The following is a 24,719-nucleotide window of genomic DNA, read 5'->3' as shown; positions in this document are numbered from 1 at the left end:
TTAAGTCAACAGGAATTATATCAAAAAGAATGTCTCCCACCCTCAAGGAAAATCTTCCTTCAGCCCCTGTGTTTAGGAAAACAACTGGAACAATTCAGTTTCAAATAAAAAGTGAAGAGACTTCTTTCCCAAGGTTGAAAGATAAAAAGAAAATAAAATGATATGGGTTTGCTACTTTAAAAATGCTCTAAAGGTCAGTGATATATTTTCTGAACACCACCAGAAAATTCAGCATGAAACCTTAAATCACCAGGGAATCAGCGCAGGGGAGGGATTACTTCCCCACCCCGCACCTGGGCTGGGCACAGCCACAAAGAGACAAAGGGCCTGAGAAGACCCACAGCATTGTTCTACCAGGGTTTGTGGGTCGGGTTCCAACCCCCTCTCCAAACTCCCTCTTGGTTGGCTCCCCTGGGCTGGGCACCCCCTCTCAGTTTGTCCCTCAGCTAACATGGAATTGTGTGTTGGGACCACTTCATCCACAGTGTGATTTCTTCCAAACAGTTGAAAAAGAAGAATAAAAACAAAGGCCTACAGCCATGATCTGACTCTCAGGCACCCACCACCCATTTGCCCCCACCTCCCAGGGCAGTACTTTTGTGACATTTTCCCAAAGAATTGGATTAAGCCATCAAAATTCTCACATCATTTTTCAAAAAATGTATAGTTGTCTGTCTGATAAACCAGTGGATTCTTTTCTAGGAAGAAGTAAAAACTAATATTCTCCACCCAATATGATTGTTCCATCTAAATGAGACTGAGAAGAAACCAAAATCTAAATATACTTATTGGGTTTTAAAAAGGCATTACTAAGTGGGAAGTCATATAGGAATCCATGCTCTATTCACTGAGCCATTACTATGTCCCAGACACCAGAAATAGGGCTATCCAAAGACCCCTCCCTGAGCCTGTGGGCCCCCCTGTGGTGGGATGACACCACAGAGAAGCAAATGCCCAGGCCATTTGGTCTGCAGGAATGGTGTCAAGAAGTGACGCACCACATAGCTGAGCCATGCCACACTGGACGAAGCTGGTGGAGAATGGCCACTCTGCAGAGGCCACCACAGCGAGGCACACAAAGAGCCTGGAGAAGACCAGCACAAGGGCCCGGCCTGGGACCCGAGGCGCAGTCAGGCAGGAGGCCGTGAGTCTGAGGCCGTCCCAGAGGGCCTTTGCATTTCTGCTGTCTTCTCTCCCTGGAGGGGACACGAGGACAGATCTCGGGGCATCTGAAGAAGCCACGTTCCAACACTGACCTTGACCATGAGGCCAAGGCAGGGAATACATTCAGCCCTTTCTGCCGCAGTCTGGCTGGGCACAGAATCACGAGCCACTCACAGCCTTGTAGATTCAAACAGCAATTCTTTATTCCCGAACTCACACCGGCCCTCTACAAACACATTCTGGGGAAATCCACGTTCTGCCGCAAAATTCACGTACTACACCAGGCTTAGAATCCCAAATACCTTCTGAATCCCACAAGAACTCCACGGGAACTCAGGCAGCAGGATACGCCCTATTCCCAGCAGGAATAACCTTAAACCTGGAACCGCCCTAAACCCAAGGACGGGATACTCCCTAAAACCTGATCCGCCCTAATCCAGTAGGATCCTCCCTAAACCCGGATCCACCCTGGTCCTTGAGCAGGGTCACCTTTCTCAAACATACATGCAATGTCACAGCGAATGTCCAAGGCAAGTCCATTTCCACGCTTCCTTCCTCTAAGCAACATGGGGTACACTGGCAAGGAAATTTCGATGCATCATTCCTACGTGGCAATGGCTCTCAGCACCTTTCAGTGCTGCAGGGCAGTTGTAAGAATCCCTGCTGCCGTTCAAAATACTATCTCATTTTTCCTTAGAGTGATGATGACTTTTTATGAGTTGGCAGACCACCAATCCTGAGAGTTGGAGAAAGACCATTGAAAATATAAACACAGATTTCAATTAATTGGAAAACACCCTTTTTATCTTTTTCTTGTACTTATTAACTTCTCATAGCTCTTCAAGTTGTGAGAACGATTTGTTTCATGTCACGTGCTTATCACTTGTCAAAGATCAAACAGCGCCAATAAAGGCGAAAACACCACATTCTTGTAGGGAAATCCATGGGCTGTGTGGTGTCTAGGATGCATTTTGTCCAAACGTGAAAGGTCAGGGGAAAAAGGGACAGTCCCTTTGGAGAGATTTGCAGGGTTGAAGACAGGCGGCAACACCTTCCAAACCAAGCGCTTTCATACCTGGAAAGTTTTGAAGGAAGGACAGAAGCTGTGTGTGCTCTCATAGTCAGGAAAGAACTGTAGGATTTCTGATGAACCAGAGAGTAGAAGCATAAAAAGAAGAGGGCTTCTGTTTTCTTACAAGTAAAAGTAAACAGCCCTAACTAGATGAAGCACAAAGGACACATTTGTTATGAGGTCTGAGCGTATCTTAGACCCATGAAAGAGATTGTGCCAGGATGCAGGAAGGTATGGAAGCCAACATGGTATTGTGTGCAGATACAGAGGTTGTGCACTGCACAACACCTGGTCATTGCCGAGGGTGAGCTAGAGTAGGGCAGGGAAGAGCTACCTGCGTTTGTGCAGGCGGCCACATTCACCTCTGCCAGTGGTTCTCACAGCGGGCACTTTAGCTCCCAGGAGACACTTGCCAGTATCTGAACATATTTTTGAACACATATTTTGATTGTCACAGTGGTCACTCCTGTTACCTAACGCTAGGGAACAGGAATGCGGATGTGAACATCCCACACGGTTGCCTCCATCACAAAGAATGATCTGGCCCCGACTCCAGTCAAGAGTCTCAACCTCAAGGAAATGACACTGCTACCTCATAGCAAGGTACAGCCCAGCGGGCCGACAGGGGTGTAGCTGTCCAGAGGGGACACTTATTCCAATCCACTTCAATCCACAGGAAGAGCCTTGTGGAACCCAGGAGTAAAGCCACTGTCAACCCTCGTTGAAGTTTCCACTGGATTTCCAGAGACTGACCCAAGGTGGGGGAGCTGGACTTCGCACGGAAGATTCCAGAGCCCTGGCCCCTCTCCCCACCGCAGGGGTGGAACAGACTTGAGGTCTGTGAGCTGTAGCAAATGGTCCAACACGTGGCCACGTGACACCTGGAATGCCCCTTGTGAAGCGTCACTGACCACAGTTACTGCTGACTGAACTGGGGGATGAGAGCGTGTCAGGCCCTCCACCGGGTGGCAGCCTCCTCTGAGGACACTCAGGGCTGTGCCCATGGCTCTCCTCAGCTAGTAGAGGGGGGAAGGGAAGGCCAGGCTGGCAGTGTCCTGCTTATACACGGGACACGCTGGGGAAGGGCCAAGCTGATGGCCTCCATGAGAAGAGGCACACGATCCTAGCAGGACAGGGCAGCACCCATGTTCACCTGGCAGTCTGGGACACGGCACTGGGCTAAGCTCAGAAGTGCCACAGAGCAAACCCCAGCATGACACGGAGTCCTCATGTTCCTACGCAAAGCTCTGGGTCCTGAGGGAAGCACCCCAAGAGGAGCCCAGGAGGCACATCCTGCCTGGGTCGGCCCTGCTGGGCCCTCCAGCTACCCCAGATGGGGACAGCCTTCCTGGGGTCAAGGCCTGGCCCTCTGTACAATCTGCTTCAAGTACAAGCTTTGCTGTGGTGTTCAGTGAACGCAAAGCAGCCATATGCAATCGGACCCACCTCTGCTGAGGACCTGCTCCAGCAGAACCCCAGAGCCTCTTGGCCTCAGTCTGTCCCCACAGTTCCCTGAGCACAGCCCACCACAGCGGTGATAGGTGCAAAGCCAGGAGCCTGAAGAAACGCCAAAGGACAGCCTCCAGGTCCCATGCCTGGACAGAGGCTGCTTCACGGCAGGTCTGCAGGCTATGGCTCCAGGGTCACTGGCCCATGGGATACCTTTCAAGGAGGGCAAGGAGGCCACAGTGGATAGCACAGGGCAGAGCAGCCAGGCTCCTGGGCCCAGAGCCGTCCCAGGTCAGGAGACCAGGCTGCACATTCCACCTCTAGTGGTCCAGGCACTGGCCGCCCAGGGGTGGAGCAGGGCCCAGGTGGCTCTGCAGCTAGCTGACCCTGGAAGGGGTGAGAGCAGGAGCCTGTGCTCCAGTCACCCCAGCACAGGGAGCAAGGAGACTGTTCAGCCCACCTGAGGTGTCCACACAAAGCTCACACCTTTAAAATACTGAGAAGGCGGAACGAGGTGACACAGGTACTCTCACACCCTGGCACTCATTCATTCTGCCAGGATTAGGGCTGCTGGGCACCATGTCCAGCACCATTATCCACAGAGCAGACTCCATTCAAGGCCACTGTGTCTACAGTCCCCACAGCCTTAGTCACTGGCGGCCATCAGAGGCTACTACAGAACTCACTAATTTTCCGTGGTTCAGAACTCTGGGGAGTCCAAGGGCTTATAGACGGCTGCCTTCTCACCCCACCCGGCTGCAGTGGGGGCAGAGAGAAGCACCGAACGGAGGCTTCTGCTTTCTCCTGAAACAAGACAAGGGCTGGGCAGAGCTGCAGCTATGGTCACCAGTGGGCTGCAGGTGCTGTTCCTGCCACCCATCCACACCCACTGTCTTCCAATGCCCTGCTCTGCTTTAGTCTCTTCTCCTTAGGAAAACTCGTTCCACCGAAAGTTCTGGTTCAGGTCCGTGAAGCTCTTTGCTCTACCTGCGTCTTGAGCCGCTAATCTCAGCTCTTCCTGGGCAACCATTACCCACAGCCCTCTGACTTTCTGCCCTGGGCTGCTGATGGGGGGCTCGTGAGCCCAGGGGCCACAGACTCCAGAAGCCCCGGCCACACCAGCGACTTGTAGCCGAAACCTGGTTGACCACAGGGTAAGTGACGCTGTCCATTTTCCAGAAGATGCAGAATTTCCTCCTAGGTGTGAGAACCAAAACCTTTGTGTACAGGGATGAACTGTGGTCCAAGTTCCTGCCCGACATTACAAAAGACACAGAGGGACACCTCGGAGAACACATGATTCACGCCCTGCCTTAGCCTTGGAGGTCAAGGTTGACTGTGTGAAGAAATTAGGTATGAGTGTGCAGTTGGGTGTCATGATGTTTCCCATCCAGCCCCCCATGCTGCTCTGCAGAGAAGTGAGGTACAGGAGTTTGAAAGAACTGACTTGTTAGAGTGTTTTTGTACCTAATTACAGGGTGCATTTTGAAGTTTCAATGCCTGTATACAGGGTTCTGTGTTTAAATCAGGTTAAACATATCTATGTCCTCAAAATTATGTCATTTCTTTATGGAGAATGCAAGATCCTTCCTTCCAGCCCCCAGTCACCTCAGTACCTCGTCCCTATCCAGTCACCTGCTGTGCCCCTGTATGCCAGAACCTTCCTCCCAGCTGCCTGCAACTTTGTACCTTTGATAAGCCCCTCCCAGCCCTCCCCTCCTGTTCTCCTCAGCCTCTGGTGACCACTATTCTATTTAAAAGAATTGAGCTTTAAAGTAAAATTTCCATTACAAAAGTCCAGGCTCCAGGGGGTCCGTCCTAGTCTTTGAAGATGGGAGGCTCATTAAGCATTTCAATTGTGGTCAATAGCTCCTTGCATTGTCTTCTTCTCAACACAACAATTTTTTTTTTCTCTAATTATATTGATTTTAGCAAATTGCAGTGTCCAGTCTGAGCTGATTTTCAAATATGAACAGCAACAGCTTTCAAACAAATGCTGTGCTCCTCTAAGGAGAGCATGTTCCCTCCAGCTTCCTACAGGAGAAAACAGGCATTATGAGGAAAGCCAAGCAGCCTGATGAAATGATGGGATTCTGCAAAATAAACAGCCACTCCAATTCCAGGCAATCATAGCTGCACCCCTTAAGTGTTCATTATTCTTCTTGCCTGAAAACTAGGTAAAAATCAAGGATTGAATCTATATTTACAATTTCAAGTTTATGCCTCAGAGGGTGATCAGGCGACAAATCAAAAACTAAGCGATGTTTTAAAATCAAACTATTGAGTACTTTCATCATCCACACAAGAACAGCCAACTGCTCCTCTGCTGAAAACACCGGCTTTCCCTTTTAAAAGCAGAATGCATTTCCACAGGAGCTTCGCTGCCTCCAAGTCCTCTACTTCCAGCCCTTGACTCCCTGTGAACTCTCCCCAGCCAGGACCATCTCCCACAGCCAGCATCGGAGCCACCCCAGGCATGCATTCCATCAGTCAGTCATTTTAAATGCTCCATGAACATCGAGCATCACACCTTTGCTGGGCACTGTGCGCGGGGGCTCAGAGATGGGGTGGAGGGAACAGGCGTGGCTCCTACCATGGTCTCCTGAACCCAGCACACATTTGTGCTCCTTGACCTGTTAGACCAGGACGCAAGAAAGGACCACAGACTCCAATTAAAATCAAATTAAAGCAAGCTTATTATTTTGACCGGCCGGGCTGCCTTTCCCTCCCAAAACGGCGGGAACAAGACAGCAACCCCACCTTTCCTACAGCCCAGCTTTATAGCCCAGAAAGTTACACAAAAGGGGGGTTACAGATAACAGAACTCTGACAAGCATCACACTAATGGTAGTTTACATTTTTTTTTGCTGGTCCCAACATCAGAATTTATGAGACCATTAGAGCCTCAGAGAGGGTCGTTGTCTGGCCAGGGAAGGCCAAGATTTATGAGGTGTCACTAAAGTTTCAGAGAGGGCTGCTATGTGGTCAGAGAGCCAGGCATGGGTGAGTTCAAGGCACGGACGGGCAGGCATACCGAGCAGGTTCAGAATTTGCAGTAATTTATAGTAAAGCAGAAATTAGCTTTTCATGGCTTTGTGGCAAGATGGCTCCCAATTTTAATAAAAGATCAGGTTGGGTCTATCAGACCCTCTGTGTCCCTCTAGGACACCCCCATTCTCTTGGCCACTGTATTAGTCAGGGTTCGCTAGAGGAACAGAATCAACAGGAGGTATGATTATAAAATGTACCAGGTTGCCTTATGCGACCAGAAGATAGTCCACAAGCACCGTCTGCAGGCTGGAGAGCTGGAGAGACCAGGAGCTGGAGAGACCAGGAGCTGCACAGTCCCAGTCCGAGAGGTTGAAGCTCCAGTACATGAGGGCCACTCCTCCTTCATAGGGTTCAGCTCTTACCAAGAAGCAATCTGGACAGAGCAGGAGAGGCATCGTGACTGGCTTCTTGCAAAACACCATGGGGACATCTCTCCAGGCTGAAAGAGGGCAGAGAGAGTGTCCAGGGCTCTCAGGTCTGCCAGCACCAAGGATGGTGAGACTCCTTGAACGATGTGAAAGTGAGGGTGGCCTACGGGGCACTGGACAGCATTCCTTTGTTATGCTTCCCGTGATTAAAAGACACTGAGGTAAAACTGTTCATCACCCTGGAACACAGGAAGTCAACTAGGGGACAACGCCCAACAGAAATGGCTGCAGTAAAAACAGGCTCTGCCCAGGTCCTCATGCTGAGGCTCCTGATTAATTGTGCTCTTTAAAGAAATAAGAAAATTATTTAAAAGAGAAAAGAGCCAAGAAGTCCCAAAATTATTCTCTTGCAAACTGGAGTGATATACTGGAAGAGTCCTCTCTGCTCCCGGAACTCCGCCCATGGATGACGTCTAAGATCTGGCTGCCATTCATCAACAGCAAGCCCCATGCTTCTTGTATCTGGAAAATGTGATTGATCATACTTAATATATTTCATAGTGGTTTGAGAGGGCAAATCCCTGCTATGATTTACTCCATGGGTGTACACAGCCATTCCCTGTATATTTAACTGTACACAAAGTTTAAACTGTCTTCTAAAACCATGCATAAAACCCAGATGAACCATAGAACTACAGCTGGAGTGGAGACCCCATGCACACACCCGGTCAATCAGGGGAATCTAATGTGTTGCTACAGACCACCACATGTGACGGGTATGTGGCCTCCAGAAGGCTCTCCTCTCGCCCCGCCCAGGACGCCTGCAGAGCGAGGGCCGTCCCCACAACAGTGAGGCCCTGGGATCTGCTCTGCATGGTCCCCAACATGGCGCCACCAGGAGGAGGTGGAGGCTTTGGAGGTGGTAGACCTTCCGGGGGGATCGTGGGACATCCGGCTCTTCACGCTTTTCCCACTTCCCAGCTAAGCAGTGAGCTGCTTCACTCCACCCCCAGCTTCCTCCAGGAAAACTTCCCACGGCCATGGGCCAGCTGCTCGGGACTGGACCCTCCAATCTGTGAGGCAGAATCAACCTCTCTCTCAGCTGAGATCTCAAGCATTTACGGAGCTGACAGAGGGCTGACGGACACAGGAGGAGTCAGGCCACTCCCAAGGCCAGGGATTTAGGGATGACAGCAGACAGGACAGTGCGTTCCTCCGTGAAGGAATTCAGACACAAATTTTTTAAAAGGAAAAAAAAAAATCCTGATGATACAGAAAAAAAAAAATTATACCACTTTGGATGGAGTTAGCCTTCTAGACATCAATTTGTAACTTCCTAGTCACATTTAAGATAAATCTTCACCCCAAAAGGATAAGGTTTGTGTGTGAACAAATATTTTAGCTTATGTAGAATGACAAAATGTTCCATTTTTAGATGATAAACGGCATGGTTACATAAATATGTAATGTAACATTTACTCTTGGGTGAAGATCTTGGTATTTCAGAAAACAAAATGGGGAAATCTCCACTAATGAAAGCTTACAGGATTTCTGAGTTATGTACCTGGAGCCCATTGACTGTATCTTAGGTCATGTCTGGACCTGCTGGCAGGAGCCTCCATCCCTTGCCCCTGAGGGCTCTGTCCCCACTGGGGGTCCTGAGGCAGAGTGCCCAGGGCTGCCACGTGTGATTGGCATGTGGTCTGCAGAAGGCTTTCATCTCGCCCTGCTCAGAACGTCTGCAGAGCCAGGCCAGGCCCCACATAATAGGAGGCCATGGGCTGTGCTCTGCTCAAACCAAGAGAGGAATCTGCCGTCTTTCCCTAGAGTTCTTCCCTCCAGAGTGCGCGTCAGAGCTCTCTGAGAGTCCTCTGAAGCCCCCACTCCAGCCTTGGGTGGGAGGACAGCACACGCCAAGCCTCCACCACACGAAGAGCGGGATCTCACAGCACAGAGCACCCTCCCCAAAGAAGTCACTCACGAGTTTCCACTCCAGAATTCCCTTTAGATGCAGACACCCTTAGGTCCTTGATGTAGCTGAGGAGTCGGGGGACAAGTTCCCACACCCCTGTTCAATCTTGATGGAAACATCAGATGAGCATAAACTGGGGAACATTCCACACGATACCTAGCCAGTGTTCCCCAGTATGAACCCGGCCAGGGCTAGTGGGCAAAGGCGGATCCTCTGCTGTAGACTGGACAGAACTAAGGACACTCAACAGCCTCAAGCAATGTGTTCTTCTGCAGTGGATCCTGGAACAGCAGAAGGACGCCACCCGCAGGTGCCAGTGTTGCTGGCTTAGTTTTGACACGTGTACCATGGGACTGTTGGACGTTAACGTAAAGGGCACTGGGTGGGGTCTGCAGGGGAACCATCTGTATTGTTTTAGAAACTTTGATGCAAATAGAAATTTTGCTTCAAAACAAAAGTTTTAGTTTAAAAAAAAATTTAAAAATGGAAATTGGAAGTAAAGGAGTGGGAGGTTTGCTCTAAGACGTTAAAGGACAGCTTGGATACCCAGGGACTCTCTGTCAAGTCCAGTTAGGGCCTGGCTGGCGTGTCCTTCCATGAGGGAGAGCACATGTGGCCAGTTCTACCAGGAGTTTAGAGCTTATCTGGCCTTTGTATGCTTTGCCTCTTTCCTTGTTCCTGGAAAGAAAGAAGTTGCAGAGTGGGTCTCAGCTCTTATGATCAAAGACAGGAAACTTCCACCAGGTTATGGTTTAGATTTTTAATGTCCTCCCAAAAGCTTATGTGTTAGGCAAGGCAGGAATGTCCAGAGGGGAAATGATATTTGAATCTTTGGGGGATACTTCATGTGAAAACCATTATATGTCCCTTGAATAAAATGGTGTAGTATTCCCAGGTAACCTGTAAGCACCTCCTATTCATTTACAGCAAGTCTAGATCACTTATAATTCCTAATATGAGAGAAGTGTGCGGAAACAGCAGATACATTGCTTACAAAGAAGGCCAAGGGAAAAGTCTGTAATGTTCTGTAGGGAGACATTCTTTCCACATATTTTTGATCCAAAGTTTGTTGAATCCTCTGCTGCAGAACCCACAAACACAGAGGGCCAACTGTGCTATAGTCTCCCAAGAAATGAAGGGACATACAAGAGAACCCTTATTTTTTTTCAAGATATTCCACGGGTTTCAGTGTTTCAAGACCAGTGCCAGCAGTGACCATCAATCACTGAGTGTCTACAACCATCTGCAGGACAGGGATACAAGCTGTTGGTAGGGTCATTTGCATTAGAGGCTCTGCATTTGGCCAGCTTAAGAGAAAGTCAAAGAAACTGTCTCTGAACCAAGTTCTTGAGCTTCCTGCAATGTCACAACGCCTCCACCTCAAATAGAGACTTAGAGGACGGAATAGGAGGAACAACGGCACAGACAGAATTACAACTCAGGTAAGTTCAGGTTTGCCCTGTCAAACGTCCTGAGGAAACACATCCTACCCGGGGATGCAGGTGAGCTGCAGTTGCCTTTCCAGCTCGACCTCCTTTTCCCCCCTCCCCGTGCTGGGTTTATTTTTACTTTAATAATCTCTGTCCTTTTGGCTTGCAGCCCGTCATTTTTCTTATCCAAGGATTAGTTCATCCTTTATTTTGTGCCAATGATAAAGCCACATAAATTCTGCAATAAATTTCCTATTTCCACACATCACCTTTTCACAGAAACTGCCCAGCTGGAGCAGAACAGCCCAGAGCCCCTGCCCAGCTACACCGGCCCTCACTCAGGCTGCGTCCTGCTGGAGGCCAGGCCTCCCTTTCCTCCTTGAATTTACTTTAGAAAACTTGCCATTATAAACCCTTTTTCTGCCCCTTTGAGATGTACACCTTCCCCCAGCCTCTTGCCAGGTTTACAGACCAGCATCGTCTTTCTCAGGGACCTAGAGCATGTAGTCATCCAGAAAGGCCGGGGCCCATTTCCCAGCCTCGGTGGCAGGAGGGCTAACTCGAGGAAGGGTCAGTTAGCAAGGCAGGTGGCTACTCACCCTGACCAGCTACCCCACTGAGTCCTGTCTTCTAGATCATTTCATCCCTTACAAACTCTCCCGATGGCAACAGAGTTGACGTCCAGCTCTCTTCTGGTCTACTGGTCTCTCTCCCAAATTGTAATATTCCTGAGTGGCATCCATATGCCTTCCTGTTTAACTCCAACTGGTATAACTGATCTTGAAAAGCTAAGAGGGTCTAGACGCCATGAGATATCTCCAGATAACAGGAGGTGGCTGTGCCATGATGCCGCAGGAACTGCAGGAGCACAAGTCCCCCTGGCTCTGCCCATGTGTGAGGTGACTGCAGTCACACTGGTTTACTCCAATGCTCCATACTTCAGTCATTTTTTATGACAACTTCTAAGAGTCTCATCATTTTAAATCTCAACTCATTTGGTAAATAGACTAGCTCACATTAAACCCCTATCAAGTTTATTTTCAAGTCACAGTCTGTGCCAGACACCTTAAGTGGTCTAGAGAATAAACCGACACCACACGCTGCCAGAGCGGGTAGGAGCTAGCATAGTTGCATGAGTAGCTTGGAGAAAAGTAGGAAGGAAAAGTGCCTGAATTGCAACTAGGACACAGCATAATGAGAAGACGACACAGCACAATATCAGGAATCCAGAGAAAAATTATCAAGTAAAGGGAGGGGAGAATAGAAGACCAAGGGATATGGCGACATACAAACCTTAGATCGCTCTTGCCACCCACCCTCCAAAACATTCTCCTTTTACAGGCAAAAAAAAAAAAAATGCCAAGAAAGAGTAGACTGAGAAGGGGAAATACTGGGGAATGATATTGACCAAATTATATTCTTACGTTTTGTGCAGGTACAAATATGTAAAAATGAATGTCACCATTATGTACAACTATAATGCACCAGTAAAAATATGGAAAGAATAAAAATCTGCACAAAAAAGAAAGAGGAGTTTGCTGGGTTCTTTGTAGAAATAAATAAAAATGCCCTCCTTCAAGGATCTTCCGTTTCCAAACATGTTGCTGTATTGCATAAGTAGAAAATGTAAAAAGAAAAACGTGGAGGGAGGAGAAACGGTGGTGGCGATGGTTTAGATCTGAGGCCTCCCCAGAAGGCTCACGTGTGAGACCACAGGGGAATGTTCAGGGCTGATAGGATTAGATTGTGAGGGCTGCCACCTAATCAGCAGATTGATCCGACCTGAGGGGTTAATAATTTAAGAGAACCACTGTACTGGGTAGAGTGTGACTGCAGGACGTGCATCACTGGGGGTTACAGGTTGTCCCTGATGAACGAGCTCTCTGTGCTCCCTTTGTGCTGTGTCCTGAGCTGCTTCTCTCCACCACACTCTTCCATCATGATGCTCTGCCTCACCTGAGGCCCACAGCTATGGAGTCGGCCGACCGCAGACTGAACCTCTGAAACCATGGGCCAACATAAAGTTTTCCTCCTCTAAATTGTCTTGTCGGATCTTTGGATTACAGTAGCAAAAAGCTGACTAAAACAATCGTTATTCCCCCAAGATGACTAGGAAATTAGGGACAAGGCCAGAGCAGAAAATCAGGGCTCCTAATTCACCCTCAATGCTCCACCTTGGGACCCAGGACTCTTGATGCCGACAGAGCTAATTACTGAGCGTGGTAATTACATTCTTCCTAAGTTTCCCTGGCAATTTCAATTACATAAGGTGTTGTTCCTCCAAGTCAAGCTCTTGCTGATGACAAATAAAACTCTTAATAATCCAGTTGAAGTGAGATGTAATCTCATCCCCTCGTGGCTTCAAGAGCCCTGGAGAGTTCATCTCACCCCACTCTCTCCAACAGGAGGACACTTCTGTGCCAAGAGACTATTGTGGCTTCCCACTCTCAACACGTCCCTGGGGTGCCTCTGAATAAATCTACAGCTCTTTGGGTTTAGGTTTTTTTGTCACCATTTTAAAATGCATCTATTACTTGCAAATTCCTGAGTCAAGGTATAATGAAAAACTCAATTCAATTTACGAGCAAAAGAATAAAATTCCCCCAAAAGATGGGGTGGGATGATAGGCGGGACAGGATTGAAGGGAGATTGAAAGGGTCCCCAGAGGTACAGAAGATTAAAAACAGGGAAGTGTAGCTTGAAGAGATCTGCAAAACCCAGACAGTGCACTGGGGGAGAATTTCACAGACACCTGACTTCCTCAATTCCAGAGGTACCACCCGGGACTGGGGCCCTTTCTGACCTTGACTGTCTTTGTGGGGAAAGGTGAGTTCTGAAGTTGCCATAGCAACCTTCCTTTTCAGACTGTGCCTCTCATTTTCCTCAAATCATCCTCTGTGAGCTGCTTATCTCCCCCTCTTTATCAAGTTACTAGCTCCTCTTCAATTATTTTTTAAATTTGAGTTAAAGTCCCAGCCGTATTGTTAGGGCTCTATACACATTAGTAAAATAAAATCACTTCCCGTCATAAGGCAGAGCGGCTCATGGCGATGAGCTTTATTAAATAGCTACCCTCTGAAGCTCCTTTTAATTGTGAGTTAACGTCCTTGAGTGGAGCGAGAGTGAGAGAGGCAGGCTGTGGGAGAGGAGGACTGCGTCCAGGGCCGTGAACAGGCTCGCCCTCTGCTCTTCATCACCTAGGGGTCTCAGGAGGGCAAGCAGAGAGGAAGCAGGTGGCCCAGCAGGCAGAGGGCTTCCCCGTGGCCTTGGTGAGTGGTCCCACCTGGGCCTCCCCCCTCACACCCTTCCTCTGCCAGGGCATGCAGTGGGTGTGTGAGGGGACACTGCATGCAGAGGCTCCACCGGTGTGGCCACTGTGATGCGATTTCCATGTCTCCTCTGCCGTGGAAACTCCTCAAGATGTCGCTGGTGCTCGCCCGTCAGCCACAGTGAGCACTGGCCGTGAGCCCCTGGCTTCCTGGATGAGTGAGTCTGTTTATGAAGAAGTTCCCCGTGTTTAGAGTCTTTTCTCCATGCTTGCTAATTGGCTTTAAATGATGGTAAAGAAGCTGCTACTGATGTAAACTAAAACGGCCTTCATTTCATTCCTTCCCAAGCCTTGTTTACCCCAAGCCTGGATTTATTTTTTGTTCAATGTGTTTAATCTTTTTTTAATCTTAGGTGGCAAAAGCACAAGGAGAAACATGAGTCAATGCTTAAGTCATTGGTGATCCAAGTTCCATAGCACATTATACATAGTGACATACTATACATGCTTGTGCATGGGTGGAAGAATTTGAGAACATTTTGGTAGGCTTTAAGCCCTTTTGCACAGCCATAATGTGAAGGCTTGGGATTTATGAAGAACTTTACCCATGCATGAGTAATTTGAAGCTCTGGGTCCCAAGTCAGCTCCTGTGTGTGTACCCAATATTTTCTTGTGGACCTTCTGCCAATTTAGACATAACTTGTCCTTGTCATCTATGGGTTCTAGGATTTGAAAAAAGTCACAAGCTCTCTAAGGCATGGGGTCCATAAGAACTACATCACCAACAGCCAAGCTTTGCCAGGTGATCAGGAAAGACATTCATGCCTGGCCCAGGGGGAGTTCCCAGGAAGCAGGTTGTGATGGGAGCAGGTCCACAGACCTCACCAGGCCAGCAGGACTTCTGTCCAAGCAGTGACCCCCTGGGTGGAGCAGAGCCAGGGAGCAGAGTATCAGCTCTGCTCTGAGCCCCTGTGTAGAAAGGAGAGCCAGATCCACATGCCCGCCCCTCCCTCAGTCTGAGTACCCATGGGTCAGTTTTCAGCAGGATCACCAATCCCAGTTTAAAGACGTCTAGAGGAAGAGGAAATGACCGTCTTCAACCCTAGCTCTCCGGGCTAAGCTATTGGCACAAAACCACAAAAGCTGGTAATTGGCAGAGTGGGGAGTAGTACCGGCCTTAACACTAGAGCTCAGTGGAAAGGCTTGATGACCTGGTGGAGATAAGTCCTGGCTCGGGGACCTAGACCCTGCCTCTGGCCCTGCCCCATGTGGCCCTGCCCTCTCCCAGGTCCTTCTGCAGAGCCAGGCAGAACAGAAGGCCTGTGTCACAGAGTGTGTTGCTGCTCCGTGGTCTGCAAGGCCAAGGCGCATGCCTCTCACAGGACCCTGCGTTCCCCTCTCCCCGCTCCTGCCTGTCTGCCTCTGGCTCACTCCCTCCCTCCCTCTGTGACGTGGGCATGATAATGAATCCAAAATCAGACAGGCAGTCAGTACAGACAGGTAAATGGAGTCCAGTCTGACGAAGGAGGCCAATTTGAGTGAGTCCAGGAGGTTGGAGACTGCCCCCTGAGGGACTAAAATGCCTTCAGAGCCCTTCCTCCACCCTATCAAGGTAACCTGCCCTGCCCCAACCTGTTGCTAAGGTCACCTGTCCCAGGAGTCGCCCCTCCTGCAGGGAGCTATGAAGTTGTTCATTAATGTGTCCTGGTCTGGTCCCTCCTGCGCTCCCCCTTCAGCCCACTCTCTCCCACCTTTTGGCCACCCCAGGGGACATCCCTGGGCCTAGTCATGTACACAGGAAGGACAGAGGTAAGGGGAAGAGGGCAGGAGAACAAAGGAAGCCTAGAACACATAAAAAGGCAGAACGCCTGGCTTCTTGGGAGACCAGGAAACCAGCTGTGGCCCCTTCTCCCTCCTGGGAGAAGTCTGCTACCTCTTTTTAAATAAACCCAGCTTTATACGCTTGCCTCAGTGTGCTTCTCTAGTGTTACACTTCAACATGTGGGGAAGCAGAATTTGTCACCCATAACTGGTGGTATTAGTGACGTGGCCTGCCTCTGTGCACCAAGGTTGTGGGTGGGTCAAATCGACTCCTGGTAGGACATTACCAAGACGTCTGTTCTCAGGTGCTCCTCAGGTCTTTGTTTTTCTTTTGGGTTTTGTTTTTCCTCTTAAACTCCTGAGAACCTGAGAGCTGTTGGTGAGGAAGCCCATCAGCAGGAAGCACCCTGCAGCTGCTGATAATCTTGGCCATGTGGCATCCACTGACCACCAGCCGACAGAAAGGCTCTGAGCAGAAAGGAAGGGTGAATTGCATGCTCTGGCCTGTGGCTTCCCATAGACAAGACAAAAGGTACAGTGAAGACCATTTGGCCACACCATAGATAAAACTAGCATTAAATTCAGATTGCAGAAGAATAACTTCCTGAGCTAGCACCTTCCCTCACTCCCATGTCCTCCCAGGCTGTTCAGGCCCAAAGCGGAAAATCAAGCCTTCCAGTCGCGCAGCACAGCTCCTTGAGAGCAGAGGACTGCAGCCATGCGGTCACTGGAGAAGCGTGACCCTAGGGAGTCAATTTCCAGGGCCGGCCACTGTCTCACTGATGAGCAGGCGTGGTGGGGAGGGCACAGTGCTGCTCAGAGCCCCCGTAGCCTGACACCCTACGCCTTCACTCCAGTCACTGTCCCCTGCAGTCATCCCTGTGGATTTTCACATTTGAACTTCCCACTAGCAGACGCACAAGGCACAGAAGGAGGTAGAAGTGCTCTCCGTGCTGCAGAGGTTTCCCAGAGTCCTCACAGCCACTTTAGAAGGCGTCCATCCTGCTGGCTCTGCTGGGTACACTGGGCATTTTCTCCTACCTGTACCTATCTCTTCCTGTTTGCTTGCTAGGGCTGCAATAGCCAAGCACCACACACTGAGCAGCTTGGCCAGGCGTGGACTGCCTCCATCCTGGAGACTGGAGGTCCAAGGAGAGTGCCTAGCAGGGCTGGTGTCTCCAAAGCACTCTCTCCTTCTTGTGGGGGTGGGTACCAGGGATTGAAGCCAGAGGGGCTTAACCAGTGAACCACATCCCCAGCCTTTTTACATTTTATTTGAGACAGACAGGGTCTCACTGAGTTGCTGAGGCTGGCTTTGAACTTGTGCTCCTCCTGTCTCAGCCTCCGGAGCCACTCTTTTCTCAGCTTGCAGAAGGCTCTGTTCTTGCTGTGTCCTCATGGGTCCTCTCCTCTGGGCATTCCTGAAGTTCTTCCTATTTCATAGGCTTATGGTTGAGGCTCCACCTGAAGACCTCACCTAGCCTCAGTCACCTCTTTACAGGTCCTCTGTCCAAGAGCAGTCCTGTGCTGAGGGTGGACCTGGGGCTGCCACCTGAATCCCAGCAGGACTGTCCACAGCACAGGGTCATGCAGCAGGGTCCTGTCCACTTGGCCTGACCAAGTGGGGACTTGGCTGCTCTTGGTGATTCTGCTCTTATTTGCTCAGAAGCAGCTCAGGGCAGTGAGGGTGGGTGGGCGCATATAAAGTACACAGAGTGGCTGCTGGGATGGGGAAAGGCCAGGAGACTGTCACTGGGGCAGAAGAGACGTGGGGCTGTCACTGTGACTCGGAGGTTTTCTCGTGCTGCCAGGAAAACCCCGTAAAGATGAGAGGAGCAAGATCAATTTGGAAGTTTCATGTGATCAACCCAAAAGCTTAATGAGGGAAATAAAATGATCGTTAAAAATGTAGTCAGACTCAAGAGCACATTTAGCTTGTAACTAGGGGCAGAGGACTTTGGATAATTACCCTGTGAACTTGGTTGAATTGCTGCCTTTGAAGGTTTGATATCGATGCGTGAGTGGACGTGGCGACTAGGCCATCTATCACAGGGTGATAAAGGAGGGAGTGCCGCTGCCCACCACGTCTTCCGCACCTTCCTTTAGCTTGGTGACTACGGATGCTTTCCCTCCCGTTCAAGAACAGAGAGAGAGGGAAAAGTGAAACCAACTCCATGAGGACACAGACCTAGGCCTGGGGATATGCTCCATGGCAGAGCTCTTGCCTGGCACGTGTGAGGTCCTGGGGTGGATCCCCCAGTACCAAAAACAACCAATCAGAGGGGCATGCCATGGACTGCTCAGGGGCCTTACTCTGTGGTCACTGAAGACTCAGGATGACATTCCCTCTGAGGCTCCGGCTCAGGGCTCCTCTAGAGTACAGCTCAGGCCACAGCAGCCACCTTCCCACCAAAAATGCCCGCCTGCGGCCTGCACTCCTGGCTCCTTCTCCAGCTCACGACTTTGTCTGTTTAATATCCGATTTGTCCCTGCCATGGGGCAACAACAGAGGGGTGCAGAGAGGACTTCAGAGAGGGACAGGCACTGGCAGGTTGCAACACATTTTGCAGTGGAAAACCCGGCTCCTGAGAAGCCAGCAGACCTGCGTGGGGTGGCCAGCGAGAGGGAGCCCAGACAGGAGCAGGGCTCTGCACCCAGGGCCCAGCTCTCCCACCCCAAGCCCCGAGGGCCGCTGTCGGCCTCCTGTTGCTCCCCCAGGGCCTTGCACACGAATCTGTGCCCCAGCCAGACAGGGGCCTGCCTCATGGCACCAAGAGGCCTGATGAGTGGCGAGAACAGGCCCAGGAGGAGCCCAGCCGCCCTCGTCAACCCAGGCCTCCTCCACCCGGGGCTGAGAGCTGCTCCCACGTCAGAGCCCTGAGCCATCCACACAGGCAGATGGTAAAATTGCTTCACATCTGACTACACGTCATCTGCCAGCCAGCAGAGTTTCATTGCATTTGAGATATCGATGCCCAGAGGGAAGTTATTAAGAAGTGGGAGTTATTATCTGGACACAGGCACAGAGATGAGTCACCCTGCCTCCCTAACAGCGCCCCGGAGACAAGAGGCCAGCGCGGCTCCTCCTCACCCTGCTCCCCTCCCCAGAAGGGCATCTGCTTCCCGACCACTCTCCACAGCCACCTGGAGCGGCAGCCTCGCAGGGGTCTGGTCCTGAATCCAATTTGTCGCCTCCACAGGCGCATTGTTGATGAGTATGACGCCACGCACATCAATAAGAGAGCAGGTGTCAGTCCCAAGTCTCCTACCGTGACCACAAGGAGTGACAAGGAACAGCAGGACGCTTTTTACAAATCACTCACTGTCCCCTAAACAAGGTTCTCACAAATCAGAGGCTGGCTCCTGGCCAGCTCTCCCGCTGCCCCCTCTCCTGCTGTGCGGGTCCTTGCAGCCTCTGTTCCCACTCTGCCCAGGGCTCTCCTCACCAGTCCTTCCCATGTCCACACACCACAGTAGAGTTGGGCTCTCCCCCCCTTCCACTGGGGGACTCTGACTCAAATCACGCCGGTGCACAGAGGTGACATGGAAAAGCACATGTAGCTCCAAGTCGAAGCTCAGCTCTGTGCTAAACGTGGTCCCTGAGCTCCGTCCCTTCCATCTGTGGAGACAGCTCTGCTCCTGCCTCAGGGGCTTCCCCCAAGACTCACCCAGGCTCCATGCCAAGCACATCGCAGGCCCAGGTGCAGGGAAGGACTCGAAAGACTGTGGCTGTGACCTTCATCACCAGGTGCCCCAGGGTCCTGCACAGCGAGTGTGGGAGAGGTGTTGGTGAGGGGGGCACCAGGTGCTCCAGGGTCCCGAACAGTGTGCGTGGGAGAGGAGCTGGTGAGGGGGTACCAGGTGCCCCAGGGTCCAGCACAGTGTGTGTGGGAGAGGAGCTGGTGAGGGGGTACCAGGTGCCCCAGGGTCCTGCACAGTGTGTGTGGGAGAGGAGCTGGTGAGGGGGCACCAGGTGCCCCAGGGTCCTGCACAGTGTGTGTGGGAGAGGAGCTGGTGAGGGGGCACCAGGTGCTCCAGGGTCCCGAACAGCGTGTGTGGGAGAGAAGCTGGTGAGCGGGGTACCAGGTGCTCCAGGGTCCTGCACGGTGTGTGTGGGAGAGGAGCTGGTGAGGGGGGTACCAGGTGCTCCAAGGTCCTGCACGGTGTATGTGGGAGAGGAGCTGGTGAGGGGGTACCAGGTGCTCCAAGGTCCTGCAGTGTGTGTGGGAGAGGAGCTGGTGAGGGGGGTACCAGGTGCTCCAAGGTCCTGCACAGTGTATGTGGGAGAGGAGCTGGTGAGGGGGGTACCAGGTGCTCCAAGGTCCTGCAGTGTGTGTGGGAGAGGAGCTGGTGAGGGGGTACCAGGTGCTCCAGGGTCCTGCACAGTGTGTGTGGGAGAGGAGCTGGTGAGGGGGGTACCAGGTGCTCCAAGGTCCTGCACAGTGTGTGTGGGAGAGGAGCTGGTGAGGGGGTACCAGGTGCTCCAGGGTCCTGCACAGTGTGTGTGGGAGAGGAGCTGGTGAGGGGGTACCAGGTGCTCCAGGGTCCCGAACAGCGTGTGTGGGAGAGAAGCTGGTGAGCGGGGTACCAGGTGCTCCAGGGTCCTGCACGGTGTGTGTGGGAGAGGAGCTGGTGAGGGGGGTAACAGGTGCTCCAAGGTCCTGCACGGTGTGTGTGGGAGAGGAGCTGGTGAGGGGGTACCAGGTGCTCCAAGGTCCTGCACAGTGTATGTGGGAGAGGAGCTGGTGAGGGGGTACCAGGTGCTCCAAGGTCCTGCAGTGTGTGTGGGAGAGGAGCTGGTGAGGGGGGTAGCAGGTGCTCCAAGGTCCTGCACAGTGTGTGTGGGAGAGGAGCTGGTGAGGGGGGTACCAGGTGCTCCAAGGTCCTGCACGGTGTGTGTGGGAGAGGAGCTGGTGAGGGGGCACCAGGTGCTCCAAGGTCCTGCACAGTGTGTGTGGGAGAGGAGCTGGTGAGGGGGTACCAGGTGCTCCAGGGTCCCCCACAGCGTATGTGGGAGAGGTGCTTTCAGGTACCTGAGCATGGGTACCAGCAGGTGGGCAGTGGATCAGAGCACACAGCCGTGCAGGAGAGAGGATGGCAACCACCGTGTCCACATCATGGTGGTCCCGCTCAGCACTCAGATAGATGTGGCCCTGAAAATGGACACTTGTGAACCCCATGGCACACCACACACACCTCAGCTACAACCCCCTGAGTCTGCCCATGAATGGCTCTCAATTTCACATCTGAGCCCTCACTCTACAGTGGACACCTTTGTCTTCATAGCTGACTATCCCCTGGCCCTTCCCCAACTCTGGCACCTTGCCCTGGTGGAGTCTGACCAGCCTCTCATCTGGAAACTGAGGCCCGGAGGCTGCTCTCTGGAGGCAAAGGCACACCTCACCTTGCCCAGGGGGAGGCTCTCAGGGGGCTTTGGTTCTGGAGGAGGATTGGTGAGCTGGACAGCAGACAACTGGCCAAGGCGACTCCAGGGGTGACCTCGAGCGTTCCGTACCCACTGCCACACTGGCATCCAAGGGCAGCAGGGACAGGGCCTCACCGCAGTGTCCTCCGGAAGGGTGCTGCAGGCCCCATGCCTGGTGCCTCTGGCCGCAGCTCAGCCTCAGAGCCCTGACCTCCGACTTTCCCTGTATCATCTTAATAACTCTTTTTCTTACTTAAATTAGATAAAGCCTGTTTCATTAGCTTATACCCATGAATCCCCTTGCCAAGCCATGGTGAAACCAGAAGTCTGATATGTGATCTGATTCTAAAAGGTAGCAGGCCCTCTCTGCCCTCTCTTTACCCACGTAAGCCTCCACTGTGAGATGGACCACGGAAACTTAATAATGGTGAAGGCACTTCTTTTGCAACAATGTGACTCCTTGAAGTGCCTACCCTCACAGAACGCCTGCGGTCTAGACTCAGCGGTGTCCACAGGCATGCACCACGTGACACTGCAGGTCATATTGCCAAATGGCTTCTGATTTCTGAAGGTGCGGATTGCCTTTGTGGAAGGACCTGTTGGCATGAGAATGCAGACTTCAGGCTTATTAAGTATGCTGGTTACACAGGAGAGATGATGTCACTGTTCTAGCTGTACCTGGCAGCACAGAGGTGAGTCTGAATACCATGAGGCAGAGGAAGCAGCCTGATTTCTTGCAGAGGAAGCAGCCTGATTTCTTGCAGAGGAAGCAGCCTGATTTCTTGCAGAGGAAGCAGCCTGATTTCTTGCAGAGGAAGCAGCCTGATTTCTTGCATACAGCATCTGACCTGATGAATGAGGTGTCATCTCCACCTGTGAGTGAATGAGAAGTCTTTATTCGCTAGTTAAATCACCCCCCCTCACTGAAACGCTCATGCATAGGAAGACTTGATGCCATTTCAAATTGCCCTTTCCCATCAATTCATAGGAGCCCAATAAAGTGGGCAATTTCTGATTCGTTTCTTTAGATGTTTTTACTGTGACCATCTCAGGTAAGAAAGGCTAATCGCGTGATTCTGTAGTGAGTCTGGTGATGGATTTTCTGTTACTAATAAAATTTGTTGTCCCGCTCCTTGGCAGGTCTGTTTTCATCAAAGGTCATCCAGAAGGTGGCACACTGACACTCCTGGAAGCACCCGGGGATTCCAGCGCGGCTCACACAGTGACACCTGGTGGCCACAACGTGTCCTTGCCCTGCAGAGGCTCCGACTGTGAGGTGGAGGGCAGATCTGTGTGTGTCTCTGTGGGTTATCTGTGTGTCTGTGTGTCTGTGTGCGTCAGTGTGTCCATCTATGTGTGTCTGTGTCTTGGTGTGAAAGGGAAAAGGAGACTCGAAAGCCGGGAGCAGTAGCTGTCACCATGAGCCATTGCGGTCATTCCGTCTGCCTGGGTCTCCACATCGGTTGCCTTTTATTCCCTGTGGTCCCTTCCTGTCAGCGGCAAGAGATGCTCTGGGCTTTACTCGTTTTCCTTCACAAGCTACCCCTTAGTCTCCCTGCTAGAAACCAGCTGATCCAACTCCACTCGTTAAGCCACACACTGCCCACCTCTGGGCCGTGGCCATGGAACAGGATGGGAGGGCGCTGGCCATGCTGCCGGCCAGCCCTCTGCGTACCTTCTTTTTCATCTACAGGTGAACCGGCTGTTTTGCACAGAAGGAAATCATGACTGACCAGGTGCGGGGGAGGGGGGGACGGGGGACCCCCCCCCCCCGCCCCAGGGAACCCCTGTGAGCACCGCTCATAGGACAGAAGGAAACCGAGAGCAAAGCCATTAGGCCATGCACGAAGCCTCACCAGCAGGGAGAGCTGAGACTCCAGCTCCCAGTGGGGCAGGAGGCCGACCCTGAGCCAAGGACTCTGGGACAGTTCTGAAGAGACCAGATGAGGGCAGCCCCCCATGGATGTGTGGTGGGACACCCAGAGAGAAGGACAGGTGTGGGTTTGGCTTGTGAGTACTTGACAGCACCTGTCCCAAGGGTAAGCTGAATAACAAAGAATAGCGGGTATGAACTCAGGAGGGTGAGCACTTAGAGAGCCTTGGATGTCCATGGGGAAGCGCAGACTAGACGGGGAAGAAAACAGAGCCCCAGGAAGGGGTCCCCGGGCCTGAGGGGGGAAGCTGCTTTCCTGCTCAAGAAAACCTCATGGCCTTCCACAACGGAGGACTATTGGTGTAGAGACACCCAACCCCATGTGAAGTTTACAAAGATATTTTAGTGCCTCTCACAAAGAACTGCATCAGTCAGTAACAAATTGATCGCCGAAAATCATCTCTATATTCAGAGAGAAGGTAGAAGCAGAATTCAAGTTTCTCCAAGAAAATCCCCCACCTTGAGATCTTTACTTGGATATCAGCAAAGACTCCTGCCAGGTAAGGGAGCACAGGCCGGGATTAGCACCTGGGTGCCTTGAGGGCCTTTTCCTGCCTGCCTGCCTGCCGCAGTTACCCTCAGGGTGAGATGCTAAACAGATAAGAATGCTGGACGCAGGTTGCTGAGTGACAGTTCTCCCTGCCCCTGAGGTGGTCACATCCACCTCTCCTGCTGCACCAGCATCCCACTGTCCAGTCTGGAGACGGCATTTTCAGATGCCTTCCGCTGCACTGCCCGTGGTGACGGGCAAAACTCTCCCCCACGTGTCTGAGATTAAAAACAAAATTGTATTAAGCTATGGATGCCTTACCTTTTGGAAGAAGAATCCACACATCAATTGATCGCCACTCTATAATAGAATCATTCTTTCTACTGAGAGGCGTGTGCATGTTATATACCAAAAGTCTTCATTTTCGCTCCTCTGAATGTACGACTGTTCATTCAGTGTTACATGAAAATATATCTTTTTCAATTTCAAGTCATTTAAACCAATAACCTGGAATCAATTTCAGTTAGAATCCAATTGCAAGTGGTGTTTCCAATGAGAATCAGTCAACTGAGGTGACCATCAGATGGCTAGGTTCCTTTACACTTGGGTCAAGTCCTATGGTGGACTCGGTGACAATTACAGTGAAATTCACCTTTCTGCCCAGGGTTTGCATGTCTTTTGATTTTAAATTTAAAGTGCCTTTCAATTGCAGAAACTTTAAAACAATGATCTCAAAAAGCAAAACCCTAGTGATTGGTTCTGGTCAGTTTCCCCTCGCTCATGCTTTCCTTTGACTTCATAAAATGACAACTAACTTTGCTAATCCCTATTCCAGACTAAATTTGCATGACCTTTGCTGCCGGTGTGCGTTTTATGGCCTCGAAGGTAAGGGTGGCATCATCTCATAGTTGCTCTGCCATAAAGTTATCTCCTCCAAAACTCACTAATTCCAAGTTCCTATTCAAATCCATCTCTGCTCAGGTAGATTTTTTCCAGCATTACATATTGCAAAGTCAAAAAGCCCTTCAATCTGCATAGAACATTACCTTTGAACAATAAAAATGTCACAAATTCCTCAGCACCATAAATATCACAAGGTGTTGAGCTTTAAAACTCAACCCTGTGATGTAGAGCTCAGACTAATACATTTCACATGCCACACAGGAAAACCATTTCTATAGACATTATTAGGATTAATCTATGATTCCAAGGAAAGACTTCCATGATGATGTGGGCTACGTTCATTCATTCGCTTATTCATGCATTCACTCTTCAT

The sequence above is a fragment of the Spermophilus citellus genome, assembly GCF_964194105.1.
Source record: "Spermophilus citellus genome assembly, chromosome: 16".
NCBI lineage: Eukaryota > Metazoa > Chordata > Mammalia > Rodentia > Sciuridae > Spermophilus > Spermophilus citellus.
The sequence above is the reverse complement of the archived record's forward strand: the minus strand, read 5'-3'. Positions refer to the sequence as shown.